This window comes from Pan troglodytes, chromosome 4 (genome assembly GCF_028858775.2).
Source record: "Pan troglodytes isolate AG18354 chromosome 4, NHGRI_mPanTro3-v2.0_pri, whole genome shotgun sequence".
Classification (NCBI taxonomy): domain Eukaryota; kingdom Metazoa; phylum Chordata; class Mammalia; order Primates; family Hominidae; genus Pan; species Pan troglodytes.
This window is the reverse complement of record NC_072402.2, coordinates 120629679-120650598: the sequence shown is the minus strand read 5'-3', so window position 1 is coordinate 120650598 and position 20920 is coordinate 120629679. Positions and strand designations below refer to the sequence as shown.

General features: G+C 40.6%; 1 protein-coding gene across 8 annotated transcripts in view; it reads right to left on the bottom strand.

Annotated features, from left to right (window-relative positions):
• The window catches only part of SNX24 (sorting nexin 24), a 184027-nt gene that overhangs the window by 137868 nt on the left and 25239 nt on the right, over positions 1 to 20920 (bottom strand). The window contains exon 2 of one of the 8 annotated variants that reach the window (XM_063811478.1): positions 5814 to 6067. The exons of the other annotated variants lie outside the window; for them this stretch is intronic. The gene's annotated coding sequence lies outside the window, so the exon portion shown is untranslated. The remainder of the gene's footprint in view (positions 1 to 5813; positions 6068 to 20920) is intronic. 8 annotated transcript variants of the gene reach the window in all.

Below are 20920 nucleotides of genomic sequence, written 5' to 3'. Positions count from 1 at the left end.
CAGTGGTCAAAATTAGCATTATTAGTCGGGGGCAGACAGATACCATGTGCCTCTGAATGTGATACCCCAAGAAGGTTTTCCAGCCCCAAATGCGTCACCTAAATCTACCTACTATAAGGAACCATCAGATGAAGCCAAATTGAAGGACAGTCTATGGCCTGTCTCAACTGGCCTGTCTCTTTACAAAAATGACAATGCCATAGAGGACAAAGAAGGGCTGAGAGGCAGTTCCAGATTGAAGGAGACTAAAAAGACATGGCAAGTAAATATAATGTACTATTTGGATCTTGTACCAGCAAAAAACAAAAAAATACTAAAAAGGATATTATTGGGACAACTGACAAATTTGTAATACAGAGTACAAAATACTGTTTCAATATTAAACTTCCTGATTTGACAATTTTACCGTGATTATGTTAAGAGATTTTTTGTCCTTAGGAATAATGAAAAAATGAAGGGAGAAGAGGTATAATGTATATATATACACACATATATATACACACATACATATATATACATATATATACACATATATGTATGTACATATATATACATATATATACACACATATATGTATGTGTATATATATACATATATATACACATATATGTATGTGTATATATATACATATATATACACATATATGTATGTGTATATATATACACATACATATATATGTGTATATATATACACATACACATATATATGTGTATATATATATGTGTATATATATATATATATACACATACACGGATTGAGTATCCCTTATCCGAAATGCCTGAGACAAAAAGGGTTTTAGTCTTTTTCCATTCTGGAATATCTGCATTATATGTATTGGTTGAGTATCCCTAATCTGAAAATCTGAAATCTGAAATGTTTCAATGAGCGTTTCCTTTGAGCCTCATGTTGGTACACAAAAAAGTTTTGAATTTTGGAGCACTTCAGATTTCAGATTTTCGAATGAGGGGTACTCAGCCTGTATACATCTATACAGATAGATAGATGAGTGTATATAGATACCTATAAAAAACAGAGAAGGGCAGGGGGAAATAATAAAGCAAAAGCGGAAAGATGTTAAAAATCGAGGAATGTTGAGAATTCTTTGTATTAGTTCTGCAACTTTCTGGTACACTTAAAATTATTTCAAAATAAAGTTATTTAAAAAGTTGTCCTGGCCAGGCACGGTAGCTCAATGCGTGTTATCCCAGAACTTTGGGAGGCCAAGGCGGGCAGATCAATTGAGATCAGGAGTTCGAGACTAGCTGGGCCAACATGGCAAAACCCCATCTCTACTAAAAATACAAAAATTAGCCAGGCATGGTGATGCACGCCTGTAAATCCCAGCTACTCATGAGGCTGAGGCAGGAGAATTGCTTGAACCTGGGAGGCAGAGGCTGCAGTGAGCTGAGATCACGCCACTGCACTCCATTCTTGGCGACAGAGTGAGATTCTGTCTCAAAAAAACACAAAGTTATCCCATTACATCTATAACTTACAGAATTCCAAGACCAGAAGCAGGCAGAGGGGGCTGATAGTTCATTTCCTGTGGTGTAATGGGAATCAAAAGTCCATTTCTAGGGAATAGTGTTAGGGGAGCCAGGATCACCCACTGCTTGAAATGGGGATTCTTATGGCCACTTAGAGTTGTGGCTTAAATAAAGCTGCATATCGGAGGCAGCAGAAAGTAAGTAGCTGATGGAGCCAAGAAACCAGATATTGAGCAAAAATCCTGTTGGGTCATTCTGGATCTGCAATATTCTGAATATATTTGTCAGAATTTATGAAGTGCTTACTATGACCCAGATACTCTTCTGAGCAATAACTTATTGAAATCATCAAAATAACAGTTTTAGATACTATCATTATCCTCATTTGATAGGTGAGGAACTGAGGCACAGAAATGTTAAATAATATGCCCAAGACAACACACAAGTAACCAATAGCGCCAAGACTTGAACTCAGGCTGTCAGGTTTCAGAGCCTTCACTCTTAATAACTGTGCTATACTCTCTCCCTCCCTAACGGACAGGAACCTGGCCTGAACTAGGGACCAGGAGGATGCAACAAAACAGTGCGGAGGGAAGGTAGACTCACATTCCAAGTAAGCCTGCAGATTAAAATTATAAACCATAGAAGAACAGTCAACAAATAATAATAAAAAAATGCAAATAATAGAACTGAAAAATGTAAAGAACACTTAATCTGCTCAAAAGGATAAGGAAAGGAAAAACACCCATTAGAATAGGATAAATCAAAAGCAAGTCAAATGAAACATATATAGGTAGACATGAAAAGAAACCAAATAAAAATTCTATATATTTATAAAATATAGGCCGAGTGCGGTGGCTCACGCCTGTAATCCCAGCACTTTGGGAGGCTGAGGCCAGTGGATCACCTGAGGTCAGGAATTCGGACCAGCCTGACCAACATGGTGAAAACTCATCTTTACTGAAAATATAAAAATTAACTGGGCATGGTAACAGGTGCTTGTAATCCCAGATACTCCAGAGGCTGAAGCAGGAGAATCACTTGAACCCGGGAGGCAGAGGTTGCAGTGAGCCAAGATCACGCCATTGCACTCCAGCCTGGGCAACAAGAGCGAAACTCCATCTCAAAGAAAAAATACAGTGACTGAAATCAAGAACTCTGGTTCAGTTAAACAACCAATTAGACAAAGCTGAAGAGAAAACTGGTGAAGTGGAAGAGGAATCTTATAAAATTACCCAGAACATAGCAAGAGAGATAAGGGCATAAAAAATATGAAATCGAGTAATGAAAAGGCATGAAGGCTAGATTGATAAGACTCTACATACATCTAAAAGTAGTTCTAAGAGCTGACAATTTCCCAGAATTCAATAAAGACCCGAGTCCTCAGATTTAAAAAGCACAGAGAATGGTGAAAAGGCTAAATAAAAATAGACTCTCTCCTGAACATACTGCTGCTGAAAATGCAGAACAGTAAAGACAGAGAAAAGTCTTTAAACTGTTAGAGAGAAAATCAGATTACTCACAGATAAAGGACAATTAGGCTGACAGCAGACTTCTTACCAGCAACAACAGATGCCAAAAATAATCAAGTAATATATTCAAAGTGTTGATAAAAGATGACTGTCAACTCAGACTTGTGAATGGAGCTAAACTCTCCACCCAGAGTATAGGTACAGTGAGGATAACTGTCTAACTTACTGACTTATCTACTTATTTTTATTTATTTTATTAATGATTATCACCCAGAGATCCTTGTTTCAATTAATAAACTATACTTCAGCAAATAAAATGTAAGCCCAGAGGGAAACAATGGGATGCAGGAAAAAACAGTAAGTACGGATATGAATAAATTATTTGTTAAAATAACTTTTTTTTAATTAAAAAAGCTGAACAAAAATTCTAGACATCCCCTATAAAAACAAAAGTGGGATGAGGGAGAACAGTAACTAAGGTGTGCTAAGGTTCTTACCTTACTCAGGAGAAATATAAAAATAATGAATAATTTTTTTTTTTTTGAGTCAGAGTCTCGCTCTGTTGCCCAGGCTGGAGTGCAATGGCGCGATCTTGGCTCACTGCAACCTCCGCCTCCCGGGTTCAAGCAATTCTCCTGCCTCAGCCTCCTGAGTAGCTGGGATTACAGGCGCCTGCCACCACGCCTGGCTAATTTTTGTATTTTTAGTAGAGATGGGGTTTCACCATATTGGCCAGGCTGGTCTCTTGGCCAGGCTGGTCTTGAACTCCTGACCTCGTGATTCCCTGACCTAGGCCCCCCAAAGTGCTGGGATTACAGGCATGAGCCACTGCGCCCGGCCCAAATAATTTTAAATGTTATTAGAAACATATACAACAAATAATAAAAGTTACAATTTTTGTATTAAATATTCAAAAATGTATCGCTTCCAGAGTGGCTGGCAAGATACATGGAAAAGAAAGATAAAGAACTATCCACCTAATAGAAGAGAGGAGAGAGAGGCAGGAATTAAGTTTGATAAACAGAAAACACAAATTAAGATGACAGAAATGTACCAGTAATCAAATAGACAACTTTATTAAAATTCACATTCTCTTCTATAAAGTATTCCATAGGTATTTGCAAAGCAATTACTAAAAATGAATGCTTTCCCACTGTCAAGAATCAATTGTATGTCTTTAGTCTTCCACCTTAAATCATGTCTGAAGTGTCATCACGAAGCTGTAGCATCTCCTTGCACTCCCCCTCACCTACCACTAAACTCCTGGCACTTTGGAGTACAACCACTTGCTCTGAACCCTGTCCCTGTCCTCTAGCACAGGGGTCCTCAACCCCCGGGCCGCGGGGGAACGGTCTGTGGCCTGTTAGGAACCCAGCCACACAGCAGGTCGGAGCAGCGGGGGCATTAGATTCTCATAGGAGCATGAACCCTACTGTGAACTGTGCATGCAAGGGATCTAGGGTGCACACTCCTTATGAGAATCTAACTAATGCCTGAGGATCTGAGGTGGAACAGTTTCATCTCATCCCCCCTCCCCCGACCACATGTCCATGGTTGGGGACCACTGCACTAGCACACACTATATTTGGTTTTATTTCAGTACCTTTGCTCTTATTTTTCCCAAGCCCAGAATCCTCCAAACCTCCGTCTTTATTCCAAATCCACTGATTCTTTAACCTTAACTGGCTGCTCATCTGGGAAAGTCAGGGCCCAAAGGAAAGGAGGAGCTGCTTGGTCCAGAGTTAAGCTGGCAGACTGAGAATAGGCTGTAGGCCTTTCCACCCCAAATTCCTTAGAAATGACCCCAAATTCCACCCCAAATTCCTTAGAGATATAAGAATGGGTGCTTTCAGTACACCAAAAACTGTCACAGATAGTAAGGCATGAGAAGGGGGGAAAGGAGGAAGCCACCATTCTCAAAGCATGTAGAAAAGAAGATGATACAAAAGTGAGGAGGGGCTGCCGGGGATTCCAAACCCAGAGATGGAAGACCGTGGAACACAGGAGGGGCCTGGGGCATTGAACAGTGTGCTCCCCTACCCCCACCTCACCCTACCTCATTGGCTAGGCTGTGGGCAACAGGTTTCCGCTCTAGAGGGAACACAGAGAATGAGCTTGGGGAGGAGAGGCAGGGAGGCAAGCAGGAAGGAAGCAACATCCAAGAAAAATGGGAAGCCCCCAACACAGAGGACTGGCTTTGGACACACCCCCACCCCACCTACACACCCAGCCTCCTTTCTTCCTTCCATTCTCACAGAGGCAGGAAGCTTCCCTAACCCCATTCAAGGCCAGCCCTCTGATTCTGCTTTTAAAATAACAAGATTTGACTTGTTTACTTCTAAACTGTTTATACGACTCTCATTTCAACATGTTCTTTTCCATAATAGCGTGCTTCTGAAATGGCCAACGGATCTCTAAGAATACATGTGCCAATTTGGTACAATGGTCCTGAGCAGAAATGTTCGTACAAATGCATTTTGTTTTCCACAATGGAGGCATTTTTCTGACCAGCTGTGCATAAATCTTGAGCTCTCCATTCAGAGACTACATACCTTCTGCTAGAACAGGGGCTTCTCAACAGAGAGAAGCTGAGACGCTCTCCACTCTCGGCAACCACAGAGCACCCCCACTCCTCGACACCTATTATTTCACCCCACACATCTGCTCGTCTGTCAGAACCTTTCTCCTAATCCCTACCTGACACACCTTACAGTCTCTATTGCTTATTCTCTATTATTAAAGTTTAAGGTGAGTCAACTGCAGTTGGAACTGTAATTATGGAGGACAGATTTTATTGAGAGAAATACATTTTTTTTATGTGATAAAGAAACAGGCTGGGTGTGCTGGCTCATACCTGTAATCCCAGCACTTTGTGAGGCCGAGGTGGGTGGATCACTTGAGACCAGGAGTTCAAGAGCCTCCAGCCTGGCCAGCATGGTGAAACCCAATCATTACTAAAAATACAAAAATTAGCCAGAGGTGGTGGCGCATTCCACCCAACTATTCGGGAGTCTGAGGCAAGAGAATCGCTTGAACCAGGGAGGCGGATGTTGCAGTGAGCCAAGATTGCACCACTGCACTCTAGCCTAGGCGACAGCGAGACTCCGTCTGAAAAAAAAAAAAAAAAAGAAACAATTGAGGGTAATTATTCAAGGCAGCAATAAGTAGAGGAAAAAAATCCAGAATTCAAATCAGACTAACTGATTCCTACAGGAACCAAAGGAAAAGTTAGAAAATGTGTTTCATATCTGAGACTTCCAAATTCTAACTTTGTGAGTAAAACTGGATATTTATATATTCAATTGAATAAATCAAATAGTGTTTGCTAAATCTGTTTCTTCCGAAGAACCAATGCAATTATCACAGAAAATAGTCACCAATCCACTCAAGCAAAGTTCTAATGTAACAGTCAATGATGTGGCGAGGAGTACTGGCTCATGCCTGTAATCCCAACACTTTGAGAGACTAAGGTGAGAGGATTGCTTGAGCCCAGGAGTTCAATACCAGCTGGGCAACAGATTGAGAACCCATATCCACCAAAAATTTTAAAAAATTAGCCAGGTGTGGTGGCGCATGCGTGCCTGCAGTCCCAGGTATTCCGGAGGGTAAGGTGGGAGGATCTCTTGAGCCCAGGAGTTCAAGCTTGCAGTGAGCTATAATTTTGTTGCACTGCACTCCAGCCTGGGTGACAGATCAAGATACTGTCTCGAAAAACAAAAAAAAAGAATAAATAATGTGGCAACCCTGAGTAATACATTTCTGACAGTTTTAGAAGCTTACTGGCTCCAAGATAGTAACATTAACACCTTAAGGTAATGCAGACATTAATAGAAGTTCATAGAGTTATGGCAAAAGCTAACCATCACTAAAGCAACCAACGAAAGAAGTTTAAAATTTGAAAAGAAAAGAATGTAATGGTAATAGTATCTAGGAAGATATGCCATTTGTTCATTTCTGTTCAATAAATTTAACTATAATCATATATTAATAAATACAGAAAATGCTATTAATAATTGTATAAACAAAGAAGAAAGCCCTTAAATATGCAGAAATATAACTCATAGGGGACAATTTTGGCTTTAGTAGAAGTGCCATTAGGAGCAGTGATGTGGAGTGATTCTCAACCTTTCTTGGAGTCACAGATCTGAAAATCTGAAGGCCTCTGTGGAAACATGCACACACATACTATAAGATTCTGCGTGTAATTTCAAGATTAGAAACCCCTGTTAAAGAACAGTTATCTCCTTCTAAACCACTGACAATAGCTAGTTAAATGATTCTGAACAAATCTCCCTAGCCACGCTGATTCACCCACTGGCTCACTGCAGTACCTTGCTCTGTTTCTACTTTTGCTTTCTCTGTGGCTCTTTCCCTTGATCTGCTCCACCCATTCCTCCACTCAAGCCATTCTGTCTCCCTGCCCAGCTTTCTCCAATTCCTCTCCTACTCCCATTTTTCCCTATATATGCTCCCACCCCCATGTCCTTAACTGGTCTGATATGAAAATAAATCATATACTTGGGTGACCTAATTAACTAAATTTTTATGTTATTATTCATAATTTAAAAGCCAGTGAGCTGAAAAATTGACATTTACAGACAGAGATTGAGAGATTAATTGTAAGATTAAAAAAAGGAAAGGAGGAAAAAACAGTGTTTTTCAAGAGAAAAAAATTATTTTATATCTGGCCCTTAATTTTTATCTCTATATTTTTTCCCATAGGTCCATACTAGGAAAAAATGACTGTGTCCCCACCTGTGACAATCAGGATGTTTCAAGACACAGAGAGCCCCAAGCATTCACAGTGGGTCCAGAACACAGAACAAAGAGATGAGGGCAGGAGCTCTGTGCTATGCCAAGGCCGGAAGGCCTAGAGGGCTCTCTATCCAGAATCTGGCTGACACTGAGATGCGACCAAGTCCAATCTCCAACAGTTAGGGGGTGGTACATTTTACACAACTCTCCAAGTAGCCAGCACTGTCTATGGCTCTACCATATACTCTAAATCACAACAGAAAGACGCTGTAGGAAAAAAGGCTAACAAGGTATGTGGGAAGGAGTAGAGGCATCCTAATGCTAAATTCAGCCACAGTTGGCTAAAGTTCATCTATAAAATTCAAAATTCAGTGTGTGTGGTGGCTCATGCCTATAATACCAGCATTTTGGGAGGCTGGGGTGGGAGAATCTCTTGAGGCAAGGAGTCGGAGACCAGCCTGGGCAACAGAGTCAGACTCTGTCTCTATAAAAAACTTAAAAATTAGTTGGGCATGGTGGCAAGCACCTATATTCCTAGCTACTCCAGAGGCCAAGGTGAGAGGATCACTTGAGCCCAGGAGTTTGTCACATCGCTGCAGTCCAGCCTGAGTGACAGAGTGGGACCTTGTCTCAAAAAAAAAAAAAAAAAAATCCAACAAACAAAATTCATAATCCTTGTACCACAGAAATTATCTGCAGGTGAATTGTTTCACAATTAGACAAATGTTAATGCTTTTAAGGCAAAGTCCATGGAACCAACACTATATGACATCTTTAATTTACTATGTTTTTTCTATGTCAGGTTCTATGTATACAGATAGAAGTATAGATAAAGATATTTATCATAATTTTATATATACATATTTATTTAATATATATGTATACCTAATTATATAATTTTATGTATATATAATTTTATTCAATCCTCACAATAACCATATGATGTAATTATAATCCCTACTCAGTAGATGAGGAATCTGAAGCTTAGCAGAATTGATCAAACTGCCCAGAGTCAAGCACGCTAAGTCAGAAAGACAGAATATCAACACAGATCTCTCTGACTCTAAAGCCTGTGCTCTAAGCCTGAGATCCTGAGCTTCTCAAACTTAAATGTGCGTATGAATCCCCTGGTCCGATTTTGTAGGTCTGGGATAGGGCCTGACAATCTGCATTTCTAACACACTCTCACCAATGCTGCTGATCCATACCACATTTTGAGCAGTAAGGGACCAAATAAACCATTATATTAGACTAACTTCATTCATAACAGCTGTCACTTCTGAAAGTTGAGTAAGTATGCTGTCAGTAATATATCTCTAAAAAGGCAACTATTTTAAAGATAAAATGAACAACATATTTCCATATATTAAACTGTGAAATGCTTTTTTTAAAAAAATCATAAAACATAACTCCATATATCCTATAACAAATTTTTAATGAAATTAAATGATTCTCCAATTTTTCTGCACACACTCCTGCTGTCTTTGGCCAGAAGAGTCTCTCCTGTGTCCCATGTCCAAACCAGCTGCATCCTGAGTTTCTACAAGGAAACCATCAGAATCTATTAAAATTACTGCACACTGATAGCAGCAGGGACATGACAAATCGCAGGCCAAGAGTCAGATACCACAGAATGTGTTTCAGGGCTTTGGGGGCAGGCCCATTTGCAACCAAATGATATTGTGTGAGGCTGGCATGCTCAGTGCATGACAAACGGATGCAATTTCGGTGCTGTCTGTGGGCCAGGGGAGATTTCTCTGATGCTGGTTGTGGTTAGTTTACAGAACTGTGTAGAGTTCCCAGATTTGAATCACTTGGGGCTTGAAAGGGCTTCACTTGACAAGCTACAAATAATTACACCCTACTCCTTCTATTGTACTCTATTATTTTGCCCCCTTTATCTCTAGGATTTGAGCTTTTGTGAACAAGCAAGGTCGGCTTCTATTTTGACCACAACACAAAACATTGTTCTTTTCTGATATGATAAATAAAATGAAGCCTTGCAGACTAAACATTTTTATCAGGTCCATTTTCCACTTTTATAGGCAAAAATCAACTTTGCACTCAGTTAGAAGGGTTGAGCTGGACATAAGCAGGCAGGCAGGTTCATGCATCCTCACTTAGTGATGTGATCCAGCTATCTGGTTATTGTAAAAGCTCATTTGAAAAATGGGGCATTGACTAACAGATAAAGGGCATGTGGGCAGTAGCTTTTACAAGGTTTCTGCTTCCTTGGCCTCCTCTCCTCCACCCTCAGCCCCATTCTAACCACCTCTTCATTCGGATATTCTTAATGAAAAAGTTTTTCAAATGTGGGATGCAATTAGAACAAAGCTGCCTTATGTCACTGGCACACGTCTCCGAAACACCAGTATCTCAGATTCAAGTTGGCTATTCCATTTATGAAATATTTTAAAGAGTATATCTCCCATTCTAAGGCAACTCCTAAGGATAATATATTGATCACTGCTTCACATATTTTAATTTGGTAAATGCGAAACTTTATGTGTGGTATTTCTTCAAAGTAAACAGAAGGTTGGAGGAAGCAGTTTTCTGCTTAAACTCAGACTTCAACATTCCATAAACGAGTCCTGGTCCTTAAACATTTTTTTGAAAAAATCTACAATGGTAATTAACACTGACTCAAAGTACCCTAAACATTTTCTTTTAAAATTTAACTTACTTGTTAAGCCTTAACTGTGGGTCAAGTATTGTTCTAAGTCATCTACATTCAGTTTTTGCAACAACCCTATAACATAGCTATAAAATGGCATTTAATTAAAATTTGTTATTACTGGCTGAGCTTGGTGGCTCATGCCTGTAATCTCAGCACTTTGGGAGGCCAAGGCAGGACGATCACTTGAGCCCAGGAGTTCAAGACCAGCCTGGGCAACATAGTGAGACCCTGTCTCTATTAAATACATGCATACATACATACATACATACATACATACAAAAATTGATTAAATTTGTTATTACATCCTCATTTCAGAGATAAGGAAACTGAGGCACAGAGAGGTTAAGTAACTCACTCAATGTCTCACAGCTTGTAAGTGGTAGAGAGGGAAACTGAGTCTGAAGAGTTTGATTCAGGCCCCTTCAATACTGCCTCTTAATTCCACAGTTCCATTTACTTAAGGACAGGGCAACCACAAGAACAATATTCCTCAACTGAGCTGAAACCAAGAGCCTGGAGAGAACTCATGTTGACAGTGTAGACAAAAAATAGTGAGACTGTATTCTCGACAGGGGCTAAAGTTTGCGATTTCAGCTCCTGAAACAGGATACCTTTATTCTTGCCTCACTACATGTTTTGCTGAAAGTTGGACCCCTTCCTATTCTCTAAATCTGCCTTGTCCAACATAGCATAGCACTCGCCACATGCTGCTGTCAAGCATTTGAAACATGGCTGGTCCAAATGGAGATACCCTGTAAGTATAAAAACACCAAGTTTCAAAAAATTACTACAAAAATAACAAGTGGTCTCATTAATAATGTTTACACAGATTACATGTTAGAATAATACTTTGGATTTATTGCATTAAATCAAATATATTATTACAATTCATTTCACTTTTTTAATAGGGCCACTAAAAAATTTTAAATCTCTTTGTAGCTCACATTTGTGGCTTGCATTATATTTCTTTTTTTTAATTTTTAATTTTTTTTTTTTTTTTTGGAGACAGAGTCTTGCTCTGTCTGGATCACAGTTCATTGCAGCCTTGACCTCCTGGGCTCAAAAGATCTTCCTTCCTCAGCCTCTTCAGTAGTTGGGATTACAGCTGTGTACCACCACACTCAGCTAATTTTTTATTCTTATTTTGTAGAGATGGGGTCTTGCTTATGTTGCCCAGGCTGGTCTCAAACTGCTGGCCTCAAGTAATCCTCCCACCTTGGTTTCCAAAGCATTTGGGATTACAGGCGTAAGTCACCACAAACGGTGAGCATTATATTTCTACGGGACTGCTCTAAATTCATCCCTTGATGTTTTTCCTGACAGGGAAAACAACTCCAAGAACAGCAGTTCACCTCCTGGGAAGCTTCATTCCCACCTCCACTTCCACTCTTCTCCCTTCAAAACTCTCAGATTTTTATGCTATTGACTCCATTCCTTGACCTTGAAGTACTCACTGTCTTTGGTCTGATTTACAAAAAGCCTTGACCTGACCCTGCTTTTCCTTCTTGCTCTTATGACTTCTCTCCCTCTTTTCATAGTCAAAGCATCTGGCAGGGTCCTCACTCTCTCCCAGCTTTCTTAATCCACTGTAATCTGACTTCCATTTCCCACTGGCCCCTTCTCCACCTCATTCTCCTGACCTCTCTGCCCTCTCTAGAACCGCCACTGGGTCTCCAGAACCACACAACAGGCCTCCATTGAGCTGAGCACCAACCAGACACTTGGAAGGGAGGAAAGAATCTTACCACTTCTGTGAACAAAACAAGGAAGTGGCACCAACCTTCCCACTCCATTTTCCCACCCCGGGTCCCAAAAAGGAGATTCTCTCATTATCTAGGAATAATTTCACTCAAGGCAGATGTGGCTCACTGCAGCTGTACTGGACCCTCCCAGGTCAGCCATCATTCCCTTGTGTGGATTCCTCAACTCCTTGCTCCCTCAACACCTTGCCTGTCCAGGAAAAGCCAGATTCAGGTTGAGTCTCAAGCATCATCTGAACAGAGTGGACATCCGGCATGTGTAGTGGCCATCTTTCAAAGCATGGCCTGAGGGCTCCTGTCCATAGGAGCAGGACCACCAAGAGAGGAGTCCACTGAGGAATCATCATTCATTGGCCTATTGGCTTGAAGACTCCACCAATGGAGAAAGGAGCAATCTCAGGCAGAATCAAAACTCTCACCATTGGCTACCAGAAGGAAGTGAAACTAGAACTAGCTTGGAAAGAAAAAACACAAGTTAACCAACTTCGGGTAGGGGATGGGATAGGCTTCCTGTAGGCAGAAGATCATGAGACACAGAGCATGGGCACCCCGGTCCTCCTGAAGCTGGGGAGTGGGTGGGTTGGTTCAGAGGTGCTGAGTAGAGAGTGAGGCAGAGATGAGATAGAGGATACTAAATTTTATTTTTTATTTATCTTTTTATTTCAGCTACCAACTACAGTTTTCTAAAGCCCAGATATTCTTTTCAGAATCTCTCATGTCCATCCCATGCCACTGTCCCAGTCCACACCTTCATCCTGGACCACAGCCATAGTCCCATACCTGATTTCAATTAACCTCTTTGGAAACATTCTGCATACCAAGGTAAGTTCAATCAGCCTGGTTTCCTCATTTTCATATCACTTTGCTGTTCAGAAACTTCTGCAGCCTTGTTTTCTTCACACAGTTATTAAGTTTCAGAGTTTCTGGCCCTATCCCCACCTAATGCAGATCGGAGAAATACCCTTGGCAGCCCCACTGACACTGCTTGAGTAATGTCAGTGACAGGGCATTCTCTCATCTCCACCCCTCCCCTGAAAGCAACTCATACATTCTCCCTACCAGAATGCGCCCTCCTCTCCCCAGTGCCCATCAAAAGTCTAAGGGTTAACTTTGACAGCTTCAACAATGGCAGATGCCCACCCTCCAGGAGGACAAAGAACAAAGGTAGTCTTCCTCAGGGACCTCCTCAATGTGGCTCTGCCCCATGTATCCAAAATATTTCCACTCTCTAACCACCACTGACCTCCTGCACACAGGACACTGCTCCCTTTCTATCGTCCATGATATAATGTTCATTTTATCTTTCTAACTTTACTGAGGGTGCGTTCCTTGACAAAGCCCTGTCCTTTCCACACACTTATTTAAATCCTACCTAGTCTTCAAAATGCAGCTTAAGCACCATCTCTTGCAGGAGGTCTTCCGGGTACTGCACTCCACTCCTCATTGATCTCATTTTCAAAATCTCCATTCAAAACAAGCTATTACCATAGGGCATTCATTATTGATCGACAAGTATTGTGTGATTTTGTGCAGAGCTAAACTAAAAACTCCTTGAGGTATAGAATCATACTTGATAGTTGTCAATGGCCTGTAGTAAGCACAAAGCAGACACTCAAAACACTTCACTTACTGGGTTATATTAATTATGCTACTTTATAACATAAACATAAACGCTTTGCTTCAATGTTGAAACTTTGTTGAGAGTAAGATCACAAGAGGTTAAATGGCACTTTTTAATATCTCCAGCTATTTTTAATGAAACTATTCCTTAAAATGAACTATCTTACAGCATTACCAATATATTAATTAAGCAATTAATCAGTTCAAAATATGATGCCTTCAAAAACTAATATTTTTCATTTTTAGACGCTGACATTAATGGCCAATGAAAATGAATATATCTCTAGGCAAAGGCTGCTTTTAAAAACCCTTCCAAATCTAAAAAATTGTAAAATATATACACTTTCAAAATGTCAGTACTGTGGCCAGCTCAAAAACCTACTGCCTACCCATATTCATCTAAGAAAATCACTTGAAGAAAAGCAATGGGGCCAGGCGCTGTGGCTCATGCCTGTAATCCTAGCACTTTGGGAGGCCAAGGCAGGTGGATCACTTGAGGTCAGGAGTTTGAGACCAGCCTGGCCAACATGGCAAAACCCCGTCTCTACTAAAAATACAAAAATTAGCCAGACGTGGTGGCGGACGCCTGTAATCCCAGCTGTAGCTACAGTTGCTGGAATTATAGGCGCCTGCCACCATGCAGGGCTAATAAGGCCACTTGGGCGGCTGAGGCAGGAGAATCGCTTGAACCTGAGAGCAGAGGTTGCAGTGAGCCAAGACTGCACCATTGCACTCCAGCCTGGGCGCTAAGAGCAAGACTCTGTCTCAAAAAAATAAATAAATAAATAAGTGTTCCTCATGTTTTGCTTGCCATAAAGAGGACTACCATTCTCCTCCTGCTTTTCAGACCTAGGATGGTAACAACTATTTGTTAGTATTAGGTTGGTACAAAAGTAATTGTGGTTTCTGCCACTGAAAGTAATGGCTTTACTTTTGCACCAACTTGATACGTGCCTTGCACTGTGCTAGGAACTTTTCATTTATTATCTCCATTACATGTTTCTCCTGAAAATGTCTGATGATACCACTCCCCCGTACAAAGGAGTACACTGAAGCATGTGGAGGCAAGTCAAGGTGAGAACCCAAGTCTGGCTTACTTCTATTCTGCTGCACTCCTAGACTGCATAAGCCCCAAGCAAATTATGGTAAAATATTAAAGGAAGATTTCTTTAAAAGTGCATATTTGTATGGGCTATCCATAGACACACACATTTTCCCCATAAACATGAAATCTTAATATCTGAGTTCTGTGGAATTCTGGGTAATCTTTTTTTATGGCATCATATTTTCCATTTGTTGAAATTATATCATTAATCAGTTTTAATACAGTGTCTCTAATGGGCACATATAAGAAATAATTCTAAACAGTTCATGGATAAAATAACTTAGGTCAAATTCTAATTCACCTCTATAAACCCAAAATCCCTTTGCCATACTGAAATTTCTATCAAATGTTTACTTGAAAGCATTAGTTTTGTTTTTGTTTGCTTTAGTGGTATAAGAACAGGAGAGGGGCTTATGGTATGAACTGCATTCAGATCATAAATCATATCCCATATAAGCCTAACTCAAGCACCTCTTTATAGAAATTCAAAATAACATTTTAATTTTTAGAAACAAATATCAACACTAGCTACTACTGAACCAATTATGTGTTAAGGGCTTGGCACCTATTATTTCATTTGATTAAAACAATTCCTATTGGTTATGAAGCAGTTACCATTATCTCCATTGAAGGAAGCCAAGACTCAGAGCATTTATGCAACTGGTTACCATTCAACACATGGTTAGCCCGTGGTAGGGCCAGGGGCCTGTCCAGGTTTCCTCAACTCCAGAGTTCACTCTTCAACTACACTGCTACTTCCTTCCTCCCAAAAAGCTCAAGAACCTCCTTCTAAAAAGGTCAAGTTGCAGAATAAACATAACCCTAGCTTCTTTCTGATTCATAACAGCTGGCCCTAATGCTGTGTAGCTCAGTACCAGAACAAGTAAAATATGCCGCACATCGATCAGCACTCAAGGGATACACATCAATGTTCCTACTTGAACAATCCCACCTATTTAATGCTCCTACCTTGGTTAGCCAATATGTTAGACAACAAGGAAGCATGCTTAGAGTCCACTCTGCCAGGATATCTCACCCAGCTGCTTTCCTATCTTTCACACAGCTTTCTTGATTGTATCAGTATCTGTCCTTCTGGGCAGGGACCAACCCAAGGTTGTGAAAGCAGGCCCAGTAACATCAGCTGATCCTCACTTAGCTAAACGTAATCTGAGGTAGGCATTTCACATGCATTATTTCATTTAATCTTGGCAATGACTCTTTGGGGTTGCATACTAATTGTAACCCTTTTTTAAGATAAGGAAACTGAGGCTAATAATTTGTTCATATTTAATCTTGCTAACATAACTGTATTTATATATTAATATCTCCATGGAGCAATACAGGATGAGCTGATTTAACTACTGCTCCACTGTACACTGTGTTCACAAATAAAAAGAATCCTGGCTGGGTACAGTGGCTCACGCCAATAATTCCAGCATTGTGGGAGGCCAGGGCGGGTGGATCACATGAGGTCAGGAGTTCAAGACGAGGCTGGCCAACATGGTGAAATCCCATCTCTACTAAAAATACACAAAAAAATTAGCCAGACGTGGTGGCCGGTGCCTGTAACCCCAGCTACTCAGGAGGCTGAGGCAGGAGAATCGCTTGAACTTGGGAGGTGGAGGTTGCAGTAAGCCGAGATTGCGCCATTGCACTCCAGCCTGGGTGACAAGAGTGAAACTCCATCTCAAAAAAAAAAAAAAAAAAAAAAAAAAAAAGATTCCCTTTGAAAGATGAAAGAGAGTGCTGGCATTTCTTCAAAAGAAAACTACCGAAAGTGATGGCACCTCCAGGGCTCAGTACAGTGCCTGGTAAAATTCAGGCCTTCAAAAACCATTCGTTAAATAAATGAATCTAAGTAAATATTGGAGCTGATGAAATTGTGCCTCATACTCCACACCTCTGTGCCTTCACCCAGCCCTCATCTACTGCCACCTCTTACAGCTCCTGCCTGGCACTTCTGCCTGACTGTCCCTGCCAGCCCTCTCTTCAGGCCCTACCAAGGACCCAGCATGCAAACATGCTCACAGCAAATCACATAAACTCTGAGCTAAATTTCCAATTAAACAGACTGCCTGCCTCCCCACACAGGCATTTAGAATTATCTAGGCCACAGAAAGATCAGCTTCATAGAACTTTTCTAGACCCAGACTCACAGAAGAAGCAAACCCTGACTGCAAAAACAGCTTCAAAAACAAAACTCTGGACTGGGTATGGTCTCATGCCGGAAATCCCAGCACTTTGGTAGGCTGAGGTAGGCAGATTACTCAAGCCCAGGAGTTTGAGACCACCCAGGTCAACATGGCAAAACCCCGTCTCTAGAAAAAAATACAAAAAATAAAATTAGCCAGGCATGGTGGTGTGGTGCCTTTAGTCCCAGCTACTCAGGAGACTGAGGCAGGTGGACCTATTAAGCCTGGAAGGTCGAGGTTGCAGTGAGCTATGATCGCACCACTGCACCCCAGCCAGGGTGACAGAACAAAACCCTGTCTCAAAAACCAAAAACCAAAAAACTAACCTCTGGGTTAAAATGATGTTCATTAAAACTGGCCTCATCTGAACCTGAACGAACACTGATAGGAGTCAAAATTCTACTTCTGCTTAGAGCAAAGCACTGAACAGTGAATGGGTCTCTGTGGGAACTGGCCCCATTCCACCGCCAGCTAGAGCTGTATACTGTGATACAGTCGGCCCTCAGTATCTGTGGGTTCTGCATCCACAGATTCAACCAACTGTGAATAGAAAACAAAAGGGAAAAAAAAACTGAATGTATACAGACTTTTTTTTGTTCATTATTCCCCAAATAATATACAACAACTCTTTACATAGCATTTACATTGTATTAGGTATTTAAGTAGTCCAGAGATGATTTAAAGTACACAGGAGAATGTGCATAGTTTATATGCAAATACTAGGCCATTTTATATCAGGGACCTGAGCATTCACAGATTTTCATATCATCGTGGAGTCCTGGAACCAATCCCCCACGGATACTGAGGGATGGCCGTACTTACAAATTCAGGATTGGTTCTTTGGCCTATCCTAAAAAGAACTTTTTATAAATGGAGAAAGTAGGAAAACAATACAAGGTTTTCCCAGAGAATACCACTAGGAGCCTATAGCACAGAAAGGTAGTTGGAATATTCTGTGATCAATAAATAGCTGTTAATAATTGGTTTAACCAAAGAATCACCATTATTCATTTGTTCTTAAATATGAAGTGGCTGGGACACTAGAGATGTTATTCTCCAATTTAAAAGCGCTGCAGGGATCTTTTGATATACTGCTTTTATAAAAACTTAAAGCAGTGAATTAAATATGCAATCATTCAAAAGTGAGAAAAAAAGAAAAACTCTCACACTAGATGAAAGGAAGGTAAAATATATGATGATGTATTAACTCCAACTAGCAAAAATGTCTTTAGAAGTATCAGAAATAACAATAGCTGCTCCACATTGTGAGTTCTTTGTGCCCGGTATGATGATCCTTACAAGAAATCCTTACAGAAGATCCTTACGAGAAAAGGGAATAATTATTTTAAGGAATGCAGCTCAGGGAAGTTAAATGACTTGCACAAGTTCCCTGACTAGTCACGATGCCAGAATGTGGAATCAAGTCTATCTGGCTCCAAAACTTAACAATGACACTCCTTAGAACTTCCTCGAGCAGGATGAGGTCAGAAAAGCTTTTTTTGTTTGTTTGTTTTTTGAGACAGAGTTTCACTTTTGTCGCCCAAGCTGGAGTGCAATGGCGTGATCTCCGCTCACTGCAACCTCCGCCTCCCACGTTCAAGTGATTCTCCTGCCTCAGCCTCCCGAGTAGCTGGGATTACAGGCGCATGTCACCACGCCCGGCTAATTTTTTGTATTTTTAGTAGAGACGGGGGTTTCACCATGTTAGCCAGGCTGGTCTCGAACTCCTGACCTCAAGTGATCCACCCACCTCCGCCTCCCAAAGTGTTGGGATTACAGGCGTGAGCCACCACGCCCAGCCAGAAAAGCTTTTCTTAAGTTCATTTGTTTATAAGCCACTCCTAGATGCACTTTTGCGGAATCAGAATGTGAACCAGCCCTTTAAAGCTTTAAAACAAAGCTGATGCTTCTCCTTTATGCTAAATATACACTCTACAGGGCATCTTTTCCACAACAGGGAAGCTATCTACCCCACAATCTGCAGGCTTAGCTACAAATTAAAATCACCTGGAGAGTTTTTAAACAGTACCAGAGCCTGAGCCCCTATTGCATGAGAATCTCTGGGGACAAAACTTGAAAATTTGTGTTTTTAAGTGTTCCCTGAGAACTACTGAACTAACTTATTAATAATATGTGCTGGGGCAAGTAATCTACCTTAATAAACTCCAAAAGCATCCTGGAGACATCTTCAGTGCAGTAGTTCTCACCTTCCACTGTTCATAACAATCACCCAGGGACCTTTAGAAAATTCTGAAGCTCAATCCATACCCCAAGACCATCAGATTCTCTGAGGGTGGGCCCCAGGCATCAGTAGTTTGTAAAGCTCTCCAGGTGATGCTAGTGTGCAGCAAGGGATGAGCACCATGGTTTTAGCAGACAACGACGTGCACCAGAAGCCCAAACCCTCCTTTGCTGGTGTTCCAATGTGCCATCCACCAGCAGCACCACCACATCAACAACCTTTTTCTCAAACTCCCTGCCTTCTCCCTTAGGGTCAGGCACCTGAAGTGGTGCTAACACCCGAAGTTTTTCCATGTCTCAGGCACTTCCCCCAACTCCCTGCACACGTGCATGCCCACTTACAAGAAATGCTGCATGAGTCTCCCCTCTGTCCTAAAGAATCATTCCTATGATTGGATGATTCATTCCACATGCGCACGCGTTTGTCATTCTTCCACCACTTTCCATTTTATTATCTCCACTTCCGTTTCTCTCTTATTAGCATTTTTAACTGTCACTACTTTTGCAGCCATGGACAATATGCTGTTCTGAATAGACTAAACTTAGGTACAAAGCTGCAGGCTAAGGAACAACACTGAAACTAAGGGTCATTGGCTGAAACTAAGCTGACATCTCAGGCCCACTGCTATTCACTAGATGTGGGCAGGGTTGAGGTCTTTCTGTTCTGGAGAGCAGCTCTGTTTACCATCTGTAGAAGTTCATCATACAAAGTTTTGAAGCAGTGGAGCTTCCTGCTGCTTTTTGATTACTTACAGCTCCTCGGGATGCAAAGCTCAAAAGATTATCCTAAATTTCCAAGGCACACATTTTGAATAACAACAAAGATCTTTAGGTTGATAGAGACTAAAAAGCTTTGTACATCTCCATTCTAAAGTTCTGAATTATATGAAAATTCTCACATGAGGCCTAGATGAAAAACATTCTATACTACAAGCAAAATGCTTTTTACTCAACAATATTTAAATCCAAAAGAAGCAGCATTCAGGGTGAAGACATTCTCCAAAAGGGCAAATCAGGTGTTGATTAAAGTTTCCCTAGAAGTTATACTACTTTGTACTACTAATGAATGGCTGACAAAGTTAATCCATGGCATCACCCTGCAAACAATCCTCCAACCATGTACAAACAATATCAGTAAAAAAAAAAAAAACAAACTCATAGCACTAAGAAATGCATTTGCCTGATAAAGTAGTTCTGTACTAGGTAAGACTTAGTCCATTACTGCTTTTTTCAATGCTATCTCAGATTATTTCTGCAAAACTATCAATGGAAAAAACACAATGAATTCAGAGTCTACGATGGAAAAAGCAGATTTGACTTCCATACAAATTATGAGATAAAGCGTAGCAATAATATATTCCAATAATTTTTATGAAAAAGATCAAGATTTCTGACATTTTAAATAAGATCACCACTAATATCCTAAGTTAATTTCAATCCTGTTCATAATCATTGTTATTTAAGAAGACATTTCAGGATAATATTTAAAAGTTAATTAAAAGCAGCATAAGCATTCATGTCAGTCAAGCATGACCTCTGCTCTACAACACATTTAAATGCATGTCACCTTGACCTGTAACACAGCAATGTAAAAAATTTTGGTCAATATAA